The sequence below is a fragment of the Crocodylus siamensis genome, chromosome 3 (assembly GCF_052110815.1).
Source record: "Crocodylus siamensis isolate JL-2025a chromosome 3, ASM5211081v1, whole genome shotgun sequence".
Classification (NCBI taxonomy): domain Eukaryota; kingdom Metazoa; phylum Chordata; order Crocodylia; family Crocodylidae; genus Crocodylus; species Crocodylus siamensis.
In genome coordinates this window covers 247,392,719-247,411,970 of record NC_143397.1, presented here as the reverse complement: position 1 = coordinate 247,411,970, position 19,252 = coordinate 247,392,719, and the positions used below count along the sequence as shown (strand labels likewise).

General features: G+C 48.8%; 1 protein-coding gene and 1 long non-coding RNA gene across 7 annotated transcripts in view; both read left to right on the top strand.

Annotated features, from left to right (window-relative positions):
• Nucleotides 1–376: 376 nt before the first annotated feature.
• LOC149869651 (uncharacterized) lies at nucleotides 377–11,132 on the top strand. 2 transcript variants are annotated; one of them, XR_016441124.1, is made up of 4 exons: nucleotides 377–545; nucleotides 4,886–5,036; nucleotides 9,777–9,871; nucleotides 10,718–11,132. It is a non-coding gene; the product is annotated as an uncharacterized LOC149869651 (long non-coding RNA). The 2 variants fall into 2 exon arrangements; XR_016441123.1 differs by having other exon boundaries at nucleotides 377–595.
• A 1,448-nt stretch (nucleotides 11,133–12,580) lies between these two features.
• ST3GAL1 (ST3 beta-galactoside alpha-2,3-sialyltransferase 1) overlaps nucleotides 12,581–19,252 on the top strand; it is a 122,170-nt gene continuing 115,498 nt past the window's right edge. For 2 of the 5 annotated variants that reach the window (XM_090040683.1, XM_090040686.1), the window contains exon 1: nucleotides 12,581–12,719. The gene's annotated coding sequence lies outside the window, so the exon portion shown is untranslated. The remainder of the gene's footprint in view (nucleotides 12,720–19,252) is intronic. The other 3 variants (XM_090040689.1, XM_090040687.1, XM_090040684.1) reach the window with 3 other exon arrangements.

Genomic DNA, 19,252 nt, shown 5'->3' with positions numbered 1-19,252 from the left:
CAGCGCCTTTTGTTGTGCTAACATGTTGGGTTTTTTAAATACAAACAGTCTTTTGTGAACTCCACAGCATCCTTTGAAGAAAAAAAAAATTATCCCTAAAACCTGCTCAGTGGCACAGTTTTGGTACTTAGCTGAGATTCAAGAAAATGCAGCGTTTAGCTGGTCAGGTGAGCGTATAGGGCTGATTTTCAAAGGAATCTTCGGTCTTGCTATACTGGCTTTGTTTGATCCACAGAAAATTGTCAAAATGTTTCTTTAACAGGCTTTGGTTGCCATACTTCATGTGGGCTGGAGTTATGCGTCTCATAAGGAAGCCTAATGGACACTTGACCTAGCCAACAATATTTCTTTTCTGATGCTGAGTCTGATCTTGCCTTCAGTTTATTCCTGACCCTCCTGGAGGACAGCTGCAAGTGGAATGAAATGAAATGACGCCAGCAGGGCCGTACAGGCCGAGTCGATGCACGTGGGTTTTGAGCCTCAGCCTGTGAAAAGTCAAGCGCTTTCAGCTGAAACGGATGGGAATCCATGGCACTGCGAACATTGTAAGATCAAGATACACAAAGGCAAATCTAATATTTCTGATATGACTTCTGTGAGTAACGTCTGCACTGCCCAAAAAAGGGGTGGGGGGGGGGGAAGGTATTTATGTTTGGTAAATGATTCCCATCATGAAACAGTGAAAAACCCATAGTATACTTGCTCCTCTTTGCTGTCTACTTACTTATCTTTATATGCCTTTTATGCTATGAATGTTTACGGTTTTATTTGGCTATTGATTGGAGATGTATGGTTTTACATTAATTTTGCTTCCTGTATCTTGGCTGTGGTACCCTGCCTTTATCTATTTTAATATCCCTGTAGTGTTTTATTCTTTTCTAGTGTTTATTTTTCCTCTTAGATTTTATTTTGTTCTCCAGGCGAAACTTGCTTTATCTAAGACTGTAAAAGCAAACCAGTTTTTTATAACCCAGATTGCTTTTATGTAGATGTGCTGAGGGCATGATGTGAGACCTGTGGCTTTATCACACATGGTTTGAAACCCAGTACTGAAGGGCTTTTCTAACTTTGAGCCACAGATACTTACTGAGAGACAAGTTTTGCTGTATCTCAACCTTCAGTTACATCAGAGCAACCTAATATTATATACTATACAAGCTGTAACAGGGCAGAACATATGCCTGCGCAGTAGTTTGTCCTATAGGAACAGCTACTCAGATTTCAAAGTTATATGTGATGTAGTCTAGCATAGAAGCAGTCTGGAGCAGATGCTTGGGGTAATGGTCATAAGTCAATACCCAAAGCGTTTTTCCAGGTCCCTGAACCCTAAGGCTAAGTACAGACAGTCAAAAAGCCCCAGGCTGAATTGATTCAGTCTTTGCAAGTTAGCCTAAAATGCACAGATTAAATTGAAACAGAAGTGAACAGACATTTACCTTTGATTCAGAAAATGCAGCCACATGCCTGCAGCAGATCAGGCCAGAAGCCAGGGGGAGCTAGAGCTGTGTTCATTTTCTCTTCCTGCTGCCCCTGAGGTCTCTGGGATTTGCAGTCTACAATTACAGCAGCAGGACTCTGCAGGGTACCCATCACTTCCTCTTCCTGCTTGCAGGCGCCTCTGGGATTTGTAATCCACAGTCAAAGCTAGCAGAAAATTTTTAGTAGGGCAGGGTAGCGCTGTATTTGGGGGCAGTGACAATGCGTAGGGGGTGCATGCAGGTGCACGTGCACCCTCTGAGCCTGGTGGTGCACCCCTTGTGAAAAGGCACCGCTGACACTGCCGGTGGTACCTGTGGGCGGTTGCCACTTGCCACCTCCCCTCGCCATTGGCATCTGTGGGCGGTCTGTGATTGCCGCTGGCCACTGCTAAATTTACACAGGCAAGGAAAGGAAGCTTGTGGGTAACCGTGCACCCTCTTCATGCTGCACCCTTCTTGGCTCAGGTTTAATGGCAACTTATGTGTTTCAGTTATGATGGGCGACCTGCCAAGGAAATGCAACAAGCACAAAGGAAAGTATCATCTAGGATTGCTATATTTCCAGCCTCAAAAAAGAGGACACGAGGGAGATGGGAAGGAGAGAAAGGAGGAGCATATGATTGTGGGGGAGCAGTGATATGGTTGTGCCCTTCCTCTGCCCCTCACTCCTGCCCCCCAGCCCTGCCAGCCCCCCTAACTCCCAACCCACAGCCCCCTGCCTCCCCGGCCCTGTGGTGCCCCTCACTCCTGACCCGCAGCCCCCCGCCCCCCAGCCCTGCCAGTGCCCTGCACTCTGGAACCACAGCCCTGCCCCTCAGTCCTGCTGGTGCCCCTCACTCCCGATCCGCAGATCCCTGACCCCCTCAGCTCTGCTGCCCACATTGCATGTGAACCCTCACGCACACACGCACGTGCACACACACACTGTCTCTTTACCTGGCTTGCCAGGGCCTGCGCAGGGAGCACATGACCCCTGACAGCCAATCACCTTGCCCGCTGCTCCCACCCCAGCAGCCAGCCTGGGACAGCAGAGGAAGAGCAAAAAACCCAGACATTTGCTCTTATTTTAAAAACCCACCCAGATGCAGTACAGGGGGCCAAAAAAGAGGACATGGTATGGTATGGTATGGTACCCTAATGGTTTCTTACTCCCCGTGTGGCCCACCGCCGGAAGTCTTGCTGACAATCCTTCACCAAATTGCTTTCAGCCTTAGCAAACTCTTCAAATAACCAGTATGGGTCCTCCTGAACTGCAACTTGGAAGCAGCAAATTAAGTGGCTGCCTATTAGTTTGTAAGGGGTGTGCATGAGGAACATCTGTTCACCAGAGCACCCCAAGGGATAACAAGGACCAACGGTCACGAACTCCTCCATGACCGCTTTAGGCTGGACATAAGGAAAAACGTCTTTACTGTCTGAGCCCCCAAGGCCTGGAATAGACTCCCGCCAGAAGTGGTGCAGGCACCTACTGTGGACTCATTCAAAAAACAATTGGATGTTTATCTTGCTGGGATCCTTTGACCCCAGCTGACTCCCTACCCCTGGGGCAGGGGCTGGACTTGATGATCTTCAAGGTCCCTTCCAGCCCTAATGTCTATGAAATCTATGAAGGAAAGGGCTGGGCAATCCCTTTCTTTCATGGATTTCATAGGGGACAGTGTGGGAACGAGCCTGTAAGCCTGGAGTCACAGTCAGGTTCATACCTCCCCCTTCACCCGGGGGGGAATCACTCTTCGGACCCCAGCGCTCCCCTCTGTTGGCATTGTGGAAGGCCCAAGACCCAGTCCGAAATGATCAGAGCTTTATCCCTATTAAAGTATCTAAGAATTAAACCAAAAAAAAAAAAAAAGGCTAACAGCACTCTCCCATGGCCTGTTAGGCACATGTTAAAGATTCTGCATCATAGACAAGCTTTAAATTATTCATTTTTAATTCCTTCAGCCTTGAGGGTCCTTTAAAACATTGACTACTGAGAAACAATCCTGCCACAGTGGGAACTGATATAAAATAAAATACTGGCTACTTAAATATATATAGAGCAAGCGCTTCACACACAAACCACCTGTGAATTTAAAATAGGAAGCAAGGGGCCAGAGCCCAGCTGGTGTAAATGGGTATAGCTCCGTTGAAGTCAAATGTTTGTACTGTCAAAAAATCTGGCCCGAAGTTACAAGAGACCATAGCTTCTCCAAATAAAAGAAACAATCAGGACTTGCACAGGTGACTTAAACTACCAATGACTGCCTGTGGGACAAACCCTGGTTATTCCCCACAAACCAACTGAACAGTCTTGTCACTACAGAAGTTTGTCTGACCTACTGGCCAGTCGCCCCAGAACAGCCCTTCTCTCCGCCAGCACAAATTTAGTGTAAATGAGTGAAATCAGGCACTTCCTATTCTTTTTCTGTGTCACTTTCCATCTGTATTGCTCTCCCTCCCATTCTCCATGCCAGCTTTATCACTACAAGAAAGAATATGAGTGCTACAAAATTAACACGTCCCACAGCGGACATAAAGCCTGCTTTTCCTCTCTGTCGTAGTGGCATGAATCGGAGGAAACTCAGAAGTCCCGTGTGACAGAATCTGTGCTACGCTAGCATACATAGGAGTAAAATGCACCAGTTAGGGTTTCAAAGTGGAAATGGTTTCTAATCAGGCCTTCTGATGGCAAATCACCACCCTTCTGCTCCTCACTGGGAAATGATTTCCCAGTGTGATTTGAAAGCGTGTGGGGCTGGGACCATGTTGATTCCTCAACTATAATAAATAAAGAGCGGTCTTTCACCTGCTGTTGTATCTCCTGTTCTACAGAGTTGCTGCTCTTTGGGTTCATAAAAGGCTTTTTGTCTCCTCCTTTCCTCTTCCAAAATGTAATCACTGATTTTATGTCGTGGACAAAATGCGGGCTTGCAAGAACGTTTGGGTTGCACGGAAGTATTTGGTGGTCGGGAATTACCGCAGTTAAGGATGTAGGCTCAGGTCACTCATCCTCCCAGTCCTTTTGTCTTTGAATTGAAGAAAGAGTCCAAGGTTTCAACCCTGGTATTCCAAGCCTTCGTGGATACTTCAGCAAATAGAGAGATCTTCTCTCTTGCCATGACCGCAAGAGCCAGGCACCACGATCAGCAGCAGGGGGGGAAGCAAGACACTTGTGAGTGAGGGAGATGGATCCTCTTTAGGCTTGCGAACATAGCTTGTGGGCTTCTCTGCTGTAAGAATCACAATTATAGCATGTAAAGCTGCACAAGCAACGCTCATTTCTTCTGATTAGCTTTCCCTCAATAATTCCTTCATAAATGCACACAGTCATATTGCACACACCCACTCACTCACCCACAGCCATCAAGAGATGAACAAATTAAACATACAAGAAACAACTCATGCTTTTTTTTCTTCTTGTGGCTTAGACAGAAAAACGTAAGAGGAACCCAGGAATTGTCAGCATGGAGCAGGCCTGGGAGCGGGGATCGACGTGAGCGACTTCCATGTAGTGATCTCTGCTAACATCTCTAATGGCCGAGAGCTCCCGAATTGATAAAAATGCCAAAGCGCACAAAGGTAAAGATATGGACACCATTTTTGTCATATGAAAAAAGGCGGCTTATGAGCGAGGGTGAGTCTCCCCTCCCTTAGTGACCAGCACCAGATGCTGCCAAGGTATGAAAAACAACCCAGCAAGAAACAGGCCCATCGGGAGGAGCTCGTTTTAATCTCTGATAATTAGTGACTGGCTTAGGACCTGAAGACCAATGTATTATAAAACAGTGGAGCAGGGACAGAGGTATGTCCCTAATATGTAGGAAGTAATAACAATTAAGGTGAAAGGGACTGTCACATGTGCTTGAAAGATGTTCATGTACAACAGTGATGGGAGCACAAAGTACCTTGACCAGTCTTTATTACAAACCATTTACATTGCTAAACAAACATGGTGCATGCACCAACTACACCTTCAAACTCAGCTAAATCAGCCCAGTTTATTTTCCTTGGGGACACTGAAGGGAATCTGTCCTCTTAGGGAAAATCCTACCAAAATCCAACTTTTTAGACCACATTGACGATTCAAATGGCTCAAAGATCTGTCCCAAAAATTAAACAGAGTACACTTCACACCCACATTCAAGTCACTGATGAAGATATTGAAGAGTACAGGCCCAAGGACCGAGCCCTGCGGGACCGCGCTACCCACATCCTTCCAGGTCGATACCAACCCGTCTACTACCACTCTCTGGGTGTGACTACTAAGCCAATTTGTCACCCACCAGACCATGTAAACATCTGTGTCACAGCCTCTTATTATATTTATGAGAACAGGATGTGATACTGTATTGAAGGCCTTGCTAAAGTTCAAGAAGACAACATCCACCTCTACTCCTGCATCTAAGCATTTTGTGACCCTATCATAAAATGAAGCCAGATTGGTCGGGCATGGTCTACCTGCTACGAATCCATGCTGGTGTCCCTGCTGAATTATTTTTCCCACTGGACTCCCACAAATATGATCCTTCATAAATTTTTCAAAGACCTTTCCAAGGATGGAGGTGAGACTTACTGACCTATAATTATTCAGATCTTCCTGCCTCCCCATCTTGAAAATAGGGACCACGTTGGCCCTTTTCCAGTCCTCTGGGACCTGACCCAAGCACCATGAGCACTCAAACAGCCATGCCAGTGGTTTTATTTCCAGCTCAAACACAGATCTGCTGTATGTTCTTGGACAGCTCACATCATTTCTTTCTGTGCTGCTGTTTCTGCTTCCCACTCTCTAAATAATCTGTTTAGATTGTGGGCTTTTGCGGGGAGGGAGCATTTCTACCTATGTGTGCAGACACTGCCAACAGCAATGGGAACCTGGTCCCAGTTGGAGGCCCTGCTACTGTAATTAAAATGTCAAAGGTCCTCCTAAAACTAGCAGCCCCTTGGGCTGTCATGGTTAACTCACAGCAGTCTCTGTAGCCAGTGGCATGTAAAGTGATGAGCCTAACATCACGTCCAACCACCTTTGACTCCACCGCTCAAATGGCCAGGTCCCCAGTTACAGCTAAGTTAAACTGATGAGGCCTTTGGCAAAAGTCTTAACCCAGGCTACACTTCATACTTCTGGAACCACAGCAAGATGTCTTAACCTTTTTGTCACTGCACCCATGATACTGCAATGCATATATTAAACACTGTTATTAAATTACTGCAATGAAGAGACTTGCAGAAGCCCCTTATTTCAGTATCAAATCAAAAGGAAAGCTAGGATTTTTGTGTGCTTTGACTTCATACATTTCATAGATTTCCTAGACATCAGGGCTGGAAGAGACCTCGGGAGATCATCAAGTCCAGCCCCCTGCCCTGGGGCAGGAAGTCAGCTGGGGTCATAGGATCCCAGCAAGATAAGCATCCAATTTACTCTTGAAGGTGTTCAATGTAGATGCTTGAACCACCTCCGCTGGCAGGCTGTTCCAGACCTTGGGGGCTCGGACAGTAAAGAAATTCTTCCCCATGTCCAGCCTGAAATGGTCTTGCAGGAGTTTATGACCATTCAACCTTATCATACCTTGAGGGGCTCTGGTGAACAATTGCTCCCCCAGATCCTGGTGGTCACCCCGATAAACTTATAGGTGGCCATCAGATCACCCCTGAGCCTGTGCTTTTCCAGGCTAAAGAGCCCCATGGCTCTCAGCCTGTCATCGTAAGATCTGTTTTCCTGACCTCTGATCATGCGCGTGGCTCTCCTCTGGACTCTCTCAAGCTTCTCCACATCCTTTTTGAATTGTGGGGCCCAAAACTGGACGCAGTACTCCAGCTGCGGCCTCACCAAGGCCGAGTACAAGGGGAGAATGACGTCCCGGGATTTGCTCGAGAAGCATCTATGGATGCACGCCAGCATTTTGGTCACTTTACTAGCCGCAGCATCGCATTGAAGGCTCATGTTCATCTTGTGGTCAATCATGACCCCCAAGTCCTTTTCATCTGTAGTGCTATCCAGCATAGCACTGCCGAGCCTATAAGGATGCTGCAGGTTTTTCTTCCTGAGGTGGAGAACCGTGCATTTTTCGGTGTTGAACACCATCAGGTTCTTGTCTGCCTATTTGCTGAGCTTGTCCAGGTCAGCCTGGATCACTCTCCTGTCCTCAGGTGTGGATGCTTTTCCCCAAAGTTTGGTGTCATCGGCAAACTTGGCCAGTCCACTTCCAACTCCAATGTCCACATCATTAATGAAGATGTTGAACAATACAGGGCCAAAGACAGAGCCTTGGGGGACCCCACTGGTCACAGAACACCATGATGAGTGACTGCCATCAACCACCACCTTCTGGGTCCGACCACGAAGCCAATTTCCCAGCCAGCGGATCGTGGCGGACCCAAGGTCACAGCTGGCCAGTTTTGCCAAGGGGTGGTCATGGGATACCAGATCGAAGGCTTTTTTTGAAGTCAAGATACATGACATCAATCTCTTCTCCCTCGTCCAGGTGATAGGTCACCTGGTCGTAGAAGGAAATGAGATTGGTCAAGCAAGACCTACCCGCAACAAACCCGTGCTGGGTATCCCTCAGGATATTGCCGTCAGCTAGTCTGTTGCGGAGGGCCGCCTTGATAATCTTTTCCAAGACCTTCCCCGGGATAGAGGTCAGGCTGATGGGCCTGTAGTTTGCCAAATCCACTCTCCTCCCTTTCTTGAAGATCGGCACCACATTGACCTTCTTCCAGTCTTCGGGCACTACACCAGAGTGCCAGGAGTTTTCAAGGATCTGTGCCGGGGGCTGTGCTCGCCAGCTCCTTGAGTACCCTGGGGTGTAGATTGTCAGGGCTGGCTGACTTGAAGGTGTCCAGCCTCTCAAGCTGTTCCTTCATGAGGCCAGCATTGATGGAGGGCAGGGGATCTGCCTCACCTGGGCATCCCTGTCCCGTAGTGGGCAGGGGCACCCTGTGGGACTGATGAAAGACCGACGCAAAGTACCCATTTAATAGGTTGGCTTTTTCTTGGGCGTCGGTTGTCAGTTGTGCCATCTGGTTTAGCAGGGGCCCAGTATTGCCTTTGCTCTGCCTCCGGCTCCCCACATATTTGAAAAAGGACTTTTTATTGTCCCTGATACTTGTAGCTAGCTGGAGGTCTGTTGCAGACTTGGCTTTCCTGGTTCGCTCTCTGCAGGACCGGACCAGTGCCGAATATTCCTCCTCGGAGGTGAATCCCATCCTCCATCCTTTGTAGACTATTAAGTCTATTTTTAATTGTTGTTGTTGTTACCACCACAATGCCTACAAGCCCTCGTCATGCATTAGGCCTCTGTTGTGCCAGGAACACAATAATAGAAACACAAGGCACAAAGTTGACCCCTGCCCTGAAGATCTTGCAATATGTTTTCACTGCACAAAGCCAGAGAAAATAGATGGATAGAGGGGACTATAAGGAAACTGCCTGATAGGCCGTGATTTTTCTTCAGGGGGCCTGAATGTATTTACATTTTTTCTTGCTACTTTTGGAGTATACCAGATTGTATCAGCTGCCAGATGTTTTCAAAAATGTTTCCCACAAGAGGGCACTTGCAAAAGATCCTCAAAGAGCTTTCATGCTTCATACTATACAAGTTACCTGCTGTGCTATGCTATCAATATACACAGGTTATGTGTGAGAACAGAGTAAAAAGAGAGTCACCAACACCTCTGAGTAAAGTCTTTGGGTATCGGGGCTTTCCTTGATTGCAGGTCTGAGAAAGCAGAGTTTTATTTAAAATGGGGAAACGGATTAATAGATTTATCATTTCTAGTATCAGCCAGCAACTCCTTCCTGTGCCATGGAGCGAGGAGGACAGATTTTTAGTGGGAGTCCCTTTAAAATATTAGCAGCACTAATATTTTTACATGTATTGTAAATTTGTGGGTTTGGATCTGGTTTCTGCGGTAATGAGCATAGTGTTTTTTTGAGCATGCTGTCTTGAGAACGGTGTGGCTGTGAATGACATAGTGCCTAGTGCTCTGAACTGGGTGTTGATGTCGTGCGAATCAGAGAATGATGCCATGCCAGAAGTGGCACCAGTGGGTTTGCCTAGAAGGGAGAGTGCAACCTGCTACCCCTGATTATACTAGTGTAATAAATTCCCTACAGTTATGCATGTCATGTGGATGCTTTTGTCCTGAAATATCAGTTTGGGGGTTTTTTGGTTTAAATCTATTCTGTGGCCCGTGTGGTCAAAGGTGGCTAGACGTGATGTTAGGTTCATCACTTTGTGTGCCATTGGCTACAGAGATTGCTGTGCTTTAACAAAAGGATGAGATTTGTAATAATAGGATTGGATTCTCTTCCTTTAGGACCGACCAAGACTGGATTCACTTCCTTTTTGTGGAACAACAGCTATGCAAAAAAAGGGTACTCTAGCAGAAGAGGAGTTATACTGCGAGAACAGGTCTGGTTTAAAGTCGTACTTCTTTAGCTTTTGTAGGTATTGCTGTCTGGTTAGCCCGTTGTCTATCACATATTGATAGCTAGACCTACAGTGCTCCGTACTGGAGCAACTTAGTGGTAGGGGATGTTTTTTGAGTTTTTTGCTTCATTTTCTTTGCAGGGTGATTAGCAGGGACACTCATCTATGTTTTCCTTTGCAGCCACTGCTAGGTTGCTTATACACTTATACATAATATGTGCAGAATTGGGAATGCAGTTTCCCTTGGAGTCTGTCCTCTGCAATGCAATAATACACAAATATTTGCAGTTAAGTGAAACAGTCTAACAATACGTAAGGGTTGTAAAACCCCCAGCTTCACAATGTAAGTCATGCACTCATGGTCCAGAAATAGGAAGACACATTCTGTTGGCATGTAACTGTATAGAAAAATTGTCTGTGAATAGGAGCATTTTCCCTCTAGTGAAACACATGGTACTGGCCTCAGTCAGAGGCAGGATATGAGACTGGATAGCCCCCAGGCCAGCCTGGAGTGATATAACTTCTTTACTTCTACTCTGGGGCTATTGATGGGTCTCAGACTTCACATTCACTGCATTCATTGTGTGGTTAAATAATTTTAGCAGAAGCTTTATCTGTTGAATGCGTCTGCCTGGGAGTTTCATTAATGGTGTAGTATTTTTTTTATTTAATGCTGGCAGTATTTTATAGCCATCTTAAAACTGTCTGATGATCTTCACTAGGGATCAAAGTGTGTATGATTTACATGTACTGTATTTCTATGTCAGCAAAGTGAAATTTGAATGATTTTCTAAAAGATTATGGTTTTTTCTTTTCTTTTCTTTTCAGGTTGACCCTTGTGGATCATTGCACAGGCAATAATCTACCAGTCACCCTATCTACAGCTGTGTATAGTAGACACTTGATCCCAAAATCAGTTTGTAAGAATCTAGAGTTTGTCATCTGCTCTCGTGGGGTCACATATAAATATACTGACCCTTTCCAGCATGTGTGTATATATAGCCTGCACTCTTGTCTTCCCCTCCTGATTGATGGCTTCAATTTGGATACCGCTCATTTTTGTTGTACAGTTAACAAATTGATACTGCAGAAATTACACTGGACCAAAAGTCAACAGTCCGTTCGTTCTCTTTTCACTACACAAATGGAGCTCACAGATACCTGGCATTGCCCCAGACTTACAAAAACCTAACCCAAGTCACTGTAAAGGAAGACTCAGGCATTCATGGATTTTTAATAAAGACAAAAGCCCAGATTTAGTCTTTTTTTCCTGCTGAATTTACTATAAGTAAGGAGTGCGCTGATTGAAATGCTCTAGCCAGGGAGGCAGGTTGCTCCTTTCCAGCCTGCTCTCAGGGGACAGGCTGCCACAGATGGGGGGACAGTGATGGGGATGTGAGGACAGTGAGGGGGGCATGGGGGTTGGGAGGGACATGGGGTGATGCTGGGGGGAAGTGAGGGGGTTGCAGGATGCTGAGGGGTAGTGAGTAGAGCTAGAGGTGCTCTTGAGGGTGAGTAGAGGGAGGATGTGGGATGCTGAGGGGCAGTGAGTGGAGCTGTGGGGTGTTGGGGCACAGGGAGAGGGAACATGGAGTGCTGGGGGCAGAGAGGGGGGATGTAAGATACTGGGGGTAGCAAGTGGAGCTGTGGGGTGCTGGGAGGTGAGAGGGGGTGGCGTGCCGGGGGGGGGCATACAGGGTGCTGGGGCAGTGTGGAGCTGTGGGGTGCTGGGAGGTGAGAGGGGGTGGCGTGCCGGGGGGGGCAGGGGGGCATACGGGGTGCTGGGGCAGCGTGTGGCTGTGGGGTGCTGGGAGGCGAGAGGGGGGGGCGGGGGACATACAGGGTGTGGGGCAGTGAGTGGAGCTGTGGGGTGCTGGGAGGCGAGAGGGGGTGGCGTGCTGGGGGGGCATACAGGGTGCTGGGGCAGTGAGTGGAGCTGTGGGGCGCTGGGAGGTGAGAGGGGGGTGGCGTGCCGGGGGGGGGGCAGGGGGGCATACAGGGTGCTGGGGCAGCGTGTGGCTGTGGGGTGCTGGGAGGCAAGAGGGGGGGCGGGGGGCATACAGGGTGCTGGGGCAGTGAGTGGAGCTGTGGGGCGCTGGGAGGTGAGAGGGGGGGGCGTGCTGGGGGGGCATACAGGGTGCTGGGGCAGTGAGTGGAGCTGTGGGGCGCTGGGAGGTGAGAGGGGGGTGGCGTGCCGGGGGGGGGCAGGGGGGCATACAGGGTGCTGGGGCAGCGTGTGGCTGTGGGGTGCTGGGAGGCGAGAGGGGGGGCGGGGGGCATACAGGGTGCTGGGGCAGCGAGTGGAGCTGCGGGGTGCTGGGAGGTGAGGGGGGGCGGGGGGCATACAGGGTGCGGGGGCAGTGTGGAGCTGCGGGGTGCTGGGAGGTGAGGGGGGGCGTGCCGGGGGGGCATACAGGGTGCGGGGCAGCGAGGGCGATATGGGACACGGGGTGAGTGGAGAAGCGGCGTGCTGCGGCGGCAGTGAGGGCGCGCGGGGTGCCGCGAGGGGCCGCGGGATGCCGGGCCGGCAGAGGGGTGCGCTCTGAGGTGCCACAGGCGGGAGTTACAGCGGGGCGCTGGGGGCGGAGAGGCGATGAGGGCCGGGCCGGGGTCGCGGGGCGGGCGGGGGCCGGGGCCGGCGGAGCGGCTCGGCGGGGGCGGGCGAGGAGGAGCCGCCTCCCTGCCTGCCTCCCCCCGGCTCCATCCACGTGGCTCCGCGGCTCTTTATGAGCGGCCGCCAGGGCTGCCCGGGCAGACGCTGCGGAGCGCGGCGCGGCGGGCCGGGGCCGGGGCCGGGGCCGGGCCGGGCCGGGCCGGGCGGTGAGGTGAGGTGAGTAGGCGGCGGCGGGGCCGGGCGGGGCCGGGCCGGGCCGGGCCGCCCCGGGGGCGCGCGGGCGCCGGCCGCTCTGGCCGCCCGCACACGCCGCGCCGCGGCGGGGGGCGATGCCGGCGGGGCCGCCGCTCCGGCGGGAGCGCTCACGTCGCCGGCTCCTGCCCCCCGGCCGCGGCGCGAGGGGCTCTGCCCGGCAGCGCGGCGCTGTCAAGCCGAGGGCTCTGCGTGCCGGAGCCGGCCCCTGCCCGGGCGGCGCGGAGCCGGTGTCGGGAGCCCCGCGGGGAGAGGCGGCGGCTGAGCCGGGCCAGCCCAACTCCGAACGGCCTTTTTGCTCCAAACTAAGTGCCTGCCAACTTTTTTATTTTTTATTCTTTGGCTTGTGAAGTGGGAGGGAATAAGTAAGGGATAGGCAATGTTGGGCTGCCTGTGCATGTCCTGTTCTTGCATTTTAAGACGCTTTGCTACAGCTAGCGCATGTCGGGGATGTGCCACAGGACCGTTTCCTGTCAATTTTAAAAGGCGAATGGACAGATGCGTGCGTATGTATTTACTTGGTAGCACGCCTAAAATATCTTGCTGGGATCCTTTGACCCCAGCTGACCTCCTGCCCCTGGGGCCTGGGGGCTGGACTCGATGAGCTCCCGAGGTCCCTTCCAGCCCTAACGTCTATGAAAGATGCCTTCATATGACTCTTTTGAAACGCACATAGACCCAATAAAGTGACTCATTCACATAGTATCATGCTCTTTAAAAGTCTAGATTACATCTTGGGCGCACCCCTTTTTTTTTGGAAAAAGGAGAGAAAAGAGCTACCTAATTATATGTCTCTGAAAGAGCGGACGGATGACAAATCTCTTAATCTTTTAGGTCAATAATTCTTTATGAGCTCCAAAAATAGCATTTTAAAAAAAGGAAATTAAACTTCAGCAGAGAAAAGAAGACAGGAAGTGCAAGGATAAAATGTCCCTCTTAGTCTAGTTTTTTTGTTCTTCTCCCCCACACCTTTTCCATTTTCCTGAGCTAGTTTATATAACATCGTGTCTCCTAAAGACGAAGAGCCACCTTTTAACTGTAAATCTCCTGCCTTTTGGCAGTTGAGAGCGCAAGCAATTAGCTGACTGCTTCTTTGCATCTTATTTACATGGTTATAGCTGAGGGGGAGGCTTTGGTAGGCATCTGCTTTGGAATATCTCGACTCCTGACAATTAGTTTTGCGCATTGGCAGTGAGGGCCCGCGTCCATGCAAACAGACAAATTGAGCTGTCCTTTGCTTTAGGGCCTGATCAGCTCACTACAGTGGCAGAAGGAGCCAAAGGGGGAGGTTAGTACCTGCACAGCATGACTGTTATGTGAAAGAAGGTTAGGATTTTCCTTGGGGTACTTTACGAAATCTTCCCCCATACGTGGCCTTTGGTTGGCAGGCTTTATCAGTCTGCAACAACAGCAAAAAAAGCCGACGTAAGAGTTTCTCTCTCCCTCTCCTCCCTTCCCTGGCTTAAAATTGGTTAGAATAAAGTTCAAACTTAATCTAGTGGGATAGGGAGGATTGCGTGGGATGTCTGGGGAGCCTGGATAGAAGTGAAAAGTATCAAAGCGTTAGATGCAGAGTTCACAGAAATCGCAGAAAAGTAGGGCTGGGAGGGACCGCTGGAAATAAACCCACCCGCTGGAGGCAGGATCGTCCCTAGCCAAACCTTTCCATACAAATCTAACCTATTAGCAAAACTAGAGGCAGCCCTGACACGGCCACGAGGCACATAACACCTGGACCTGCCACAAGTAAAACAGGTGGGAGAACAGTAGCCAATGCTGCAGGGATTGTTTCAATACACCGGAGGGATCCAAAGTGGAGGACCATGCCCACTCCTGGCAAAACCTCCCAGTTTGGGGATAAAATGCCTTCCTGATGCCAAATATGGCAGTTTGTCTGACCTGGCGCAGAGGGACAAGACCCTGGAGCCAGTCCCAGCAGGAGCTGGCACACCCCAGTCAAAATCCCCCGCCTGGGCTCAGCCACCACCCGGTCCTCTGAGGAAGGTGTTGGGGTGAAACAAAACCCCTAAGCACGTAGCAGCAATTGTGGGGAGGGTGGGACAGCCCCGGGTGGCAGCAGCGAAGCCCAGAAGCATGGGAAATGCTCCTGGGAGAGCATGAACATGGCTGTGCCAGGTCATCCCTGACTGAGGCTTGTGCAGCCTTCTTGAACACCCCCGGTGTGGAAGAGCCCATGCTTCCCTCGGCAGCCTATTCTACTGCCTCTTACAACAGTGGAGGGGGGTTTCTGTGGGTTCGCCCCTACCTTGACAGCCAAGCTAAACCTACTTTGCCGCAGCCTTAAGCCATAGGTCTGTGTTCTGCACTAAAAGAGAAAGATGAGGGAAACCACCTATTATGGCAGCCCTTCAGATATTTGAAGACTTGCTGCCACGTCCCCTCTTATGCCTGTTCAGCTTGCAGAAAAGATGTCATTTCCTTTGATCTCTTGTATGATGTGCCTTCCAAGCCCTTTGTCATTTTTGTTGCCTACCTCTGGACACTCTCTATCTTCTCTATGTCATTTTTTAACATGTGGAGTGCAAAATTGCACAGAATAATCTAGGTGAGGTCTAACCAGTGCTTCCCTGCTCAGTACTATCGTTTCCAGTGTCTGGTAGCTAATGCTTCTGTTGACACAGCCCAAAACTGCATTGGCCTTTTGTGTACCTGCACCATGCTACATACCTTTCCTGAGTCTGTGATCCACAAAGACTCCTAAATCCTTCTCCGTAATGCCGCCACCCAGCTAGGTATTGCCAGTTTTATATATTTTTGTGTTTGTATTTTTAATTATTCTTCCTATGTTAATTAATTATTCTGCCCTTTGGGCAGGGGGCTGGACTCGGTGATCTCCCGAGGTCCCTTCCAGCCCTGATGTCTGTGAAATCTATGAAATGTTGCAGTGCCTTTCATTTGTTAGCACTGAACTTCATCTTGTTGGCTCCAGGCCAGTTTTCCAGTCTTTTTAAGATCCTTTTGAACTGCACTCCTGTCCACCAGGATGTTTGCAGTACTTCCCAGTTCCATGTCATCTGCAAACTTGCAGCATCCAAGCAACTTAAGAAACATGTTGAACAGCACTGGGCCCAAGACGGGTCCCTGCAGGACTCCTGTCACTTTGACACGGATCCATTTTATACATACCTTTTTTGCTTGTGGCTATTGAGCCACGTGTCTGTCCCCCTTACAGTAGTTTGTCTAGCCCACCTTTCTCCGGATTGTTTGAGAAGGTTATATAGGGCAAAGTTGTGGGACATGGGCAAGGTACTAAAAGACTGGAAAAAGGACTTCATCAAAAGTCCAGATACACCATGTCCATAGCATTATCTTTATCTACCCTAGTAGTTTCTTCACCAAAGATGATCAAAATTATTTGGCATGATTTGTTCTTGGCAAATCCACTCTAACTGCTTTTGATCAGCTTTCCTTTATCCAGATGTTTGCAAATGAACATCCTTTTATAATATACTCCATTAAATTCCTGGGTACTGTGATGCCAACCAGTCTGTAGCTCTCCGGGTACTCCTCTGCTTTATTGTAGGAGCAACACTGCATTGGACCTTTTTCCAGTCCTCTGGTACCTCGCTGTGCTCCCACAATGTTGTCAATGTTACTGCTGAGGGCTCTGAGATCTCTGCCAGTGCCTTCACTACTCCGGGGTTACGTTCATCCGGTCCTGCCGACTTGAATTCATTCAGATACACTCTCCAACCTGTTGTCTTTTGTTATCTCATCCCTCAGTTTGTTCCCTTTCCCCTGCAAGTCCTGGTATCTACCTTTGACCTACCCATCCTTCCATTGCCTGTGTGCTTTCCTTCTGCATTTGAAGTAAATGCATGCTAGAAGCTCTGTATGCGTCTACATTTGTCTCTTAACGTCCTCCTTGGGTTTCTGTCGTATGGGAACGGTTTCTTGTTGGGCTTCCAATACTGTGCTAGTTAAAAGTTTCCAGCCCTCCTGTGCACTTCTAGCCTTCAGGTTCTCTTTCCATTGTTGTTTAGTGAGCTTTCATTCTCATGGTAAAAGCTCAATAGTCATTGTCTGGAGAGTTTTAGATGAAGATGGTTTTGCTTTTTATTTCTGCTTTCTTCCTCCCTGCAGCCCCCACTCCTATTCATAATGTAAAAAAAAAATCTTTAAAAAAGCCACAAACCACTCACTGGTGTCAAGGAAGCAGCATGCACAAGACTTTCTCTGCAAGTGGTGCAACATGCTGTCTGCTGTGTCTTGCAAAACAAAGAGGAGTGACTGGATGTAGTAGAAAAGAGCATGCTGCCCTTTCTGCTGAATTCAGGGCAGTGCTCCTCTCTTTGTAGGATAGACTATCAGAAGAACAGGAGAGACCAGTTAAAGTAATATGGCACGCATACAGTTAGAGAGAAATCTGGACATGCTCTTGCCTTTCCATAAAGGGGGAAAAAGCCACAGTAAATTTAAACAAATTGCTTCTCTCTTTAGAGAGAGAGACGGACAGACCCTGGTCCCCTTGCATCATGCTTTTAAGGATGCACTAATGAATCTGGAGGGTATTGTTTCAGTTAGGCTATGAATTTCACAATAATGAAGAAATGGCTCTAAACTAGCACAAATTTAGCTGTGCTTTAAAATTAGTTATCGTTCATAGGACTGAGTGAAAAGGAAAGGAGCAGGGAGCCTAAATGCCCAGTATGATACAGGCAAACAGAATGAGCCTGAAATGGTCAGGACTGTACTAGGAACACCCCCAGAGGATGTCCCAAATAAACATCTTGGTAGATCTGATGAAGAAGATCCCCCGGCTTTGACCTCTCATGATGCTCGTGAGCAACTCTAAACCATATCTGCACAAACCATGGGAGATGCCGATTCCTGATGCACAAATGGAGAATTAAAAACTCTCCAGTGTGCAGCTGCAGTCACCCAGAGCAGACCATGAAACAGGTAACGACTCAGTGCCCAGTCCATAAATACGAAGGAGTTATCACAGTGATACACTCTGCTCCTGGCACAATTGTCTGGTTCAACCTAAAGGTAAAATTATAGTTGCTGTTCTGTATCTATATCACCCATACGAAAGAAGAAGACTCGAGAGCAGCTCTGGTCTGAAAGCACTCTTGCTGAGCTTGCTGCTTCTTACCTAGTTCAGTTAGATGCACAGCACAGGCCCGACTTGGACATGAATGGGTTTGCACCCGTTCTTCCACAGCCTCGTTACCTGATTACACAAGGGCTCCTAACTTCTTGGAGAGGGCAACTGATAGCAAAAGGAGGGCAGCGTTGTCCTCCAACCAAAAATGTACTGAGCCATGAAGAAGTGCATAACTTTCACTTAGGTGGGGTGACTAATATGAAGAAATGGATCTGTACATATTTAAAGTGTGTGCTTTTATTGCATCAATCTGACCTCCTCTTGCGCAGCTAGCTTGTGATGATAGCTGCCATGCCAGATAAGGTCTGAATAAGGCTCTGTGCTGCCAACAGGTGGAAGTCTACACTGACTATAATAAAATGCTGTTGTAATTAGATGCCTTAACCCCAGAATGGAAATAGTGACCATATTTTGAGTACATTATTTTCATGTTAGCGAGCTGCCTTCAGAAAACTGCTAGACAGAACCAGCAAATTAGTTCTGCAGATTAGCTTCTGTTACACTTTACCGTAGCCCACAGGGAATGCACATGTCTAACATCTGGCATGCTTGCATTCTCTGTATGTCTGTGGACTGTCCTGTCTATGTGAGAAGTAACCGGACATATTGCTGGATGCCTGTTGGCGATCAGGATCAAAGAGACGCAGGTCTCGCTCGAGCAGGATGGGGTGAGCTCATGAAGGTCTTATGGGTCCTGCATTCTAGTAGTGCTTTCTTACCAAAATTGCCTTGTAAGCATTGTTGAAATGACAAGCCAAGCAGTCTCTCTGTGACATTCTCCCCACCCCATCTGCATCCAAATGCAGAGAGTGAGTCTAATTCTCTTTCTGCCTGACTAGAGGAGAAACTGCATAGTAAAGTCCTTCTGGGAAGCATCGGATAGTTTGGCTTGTGTGGGGGTTTTGTTTTAAACTGCAAGTTGACCTGTACTGCCTTGGCATTAAGGTACTGAGCAGGTTCTTGGGAGATCTGGATTCAATTTTGAGCTTAGCTGGGGACTTTGTGTGACTGGGAAAGCCAATTAACCTTTTGTGCTTCAGTTCCCAAGCGATAAGATGGCTGGAATGAGACCTGTCTTGCCTATTTAGACTGCAAGCTCTCCGTGGCTGGGGTGCCTGTCTCCTACATGGTTTGCACTGCATCTATTGTAATGGGGTCTGGATCCCACTCAAGTCTTTTGAGCGTACTTGAAGAATGGAAGGTGGCCTTTGATACTGATGAATTGTCAGATGCTTCTATGCTCCTCAACCCTACAATTTCCTGGCCATTATGTCGACATCTACTGAATACTATTCTGGGTGAAGCTGAAAATAATACATCTCACTTGAGACGGACTTCAGAGGCAACTACCAGTAAGGGCTGTTAA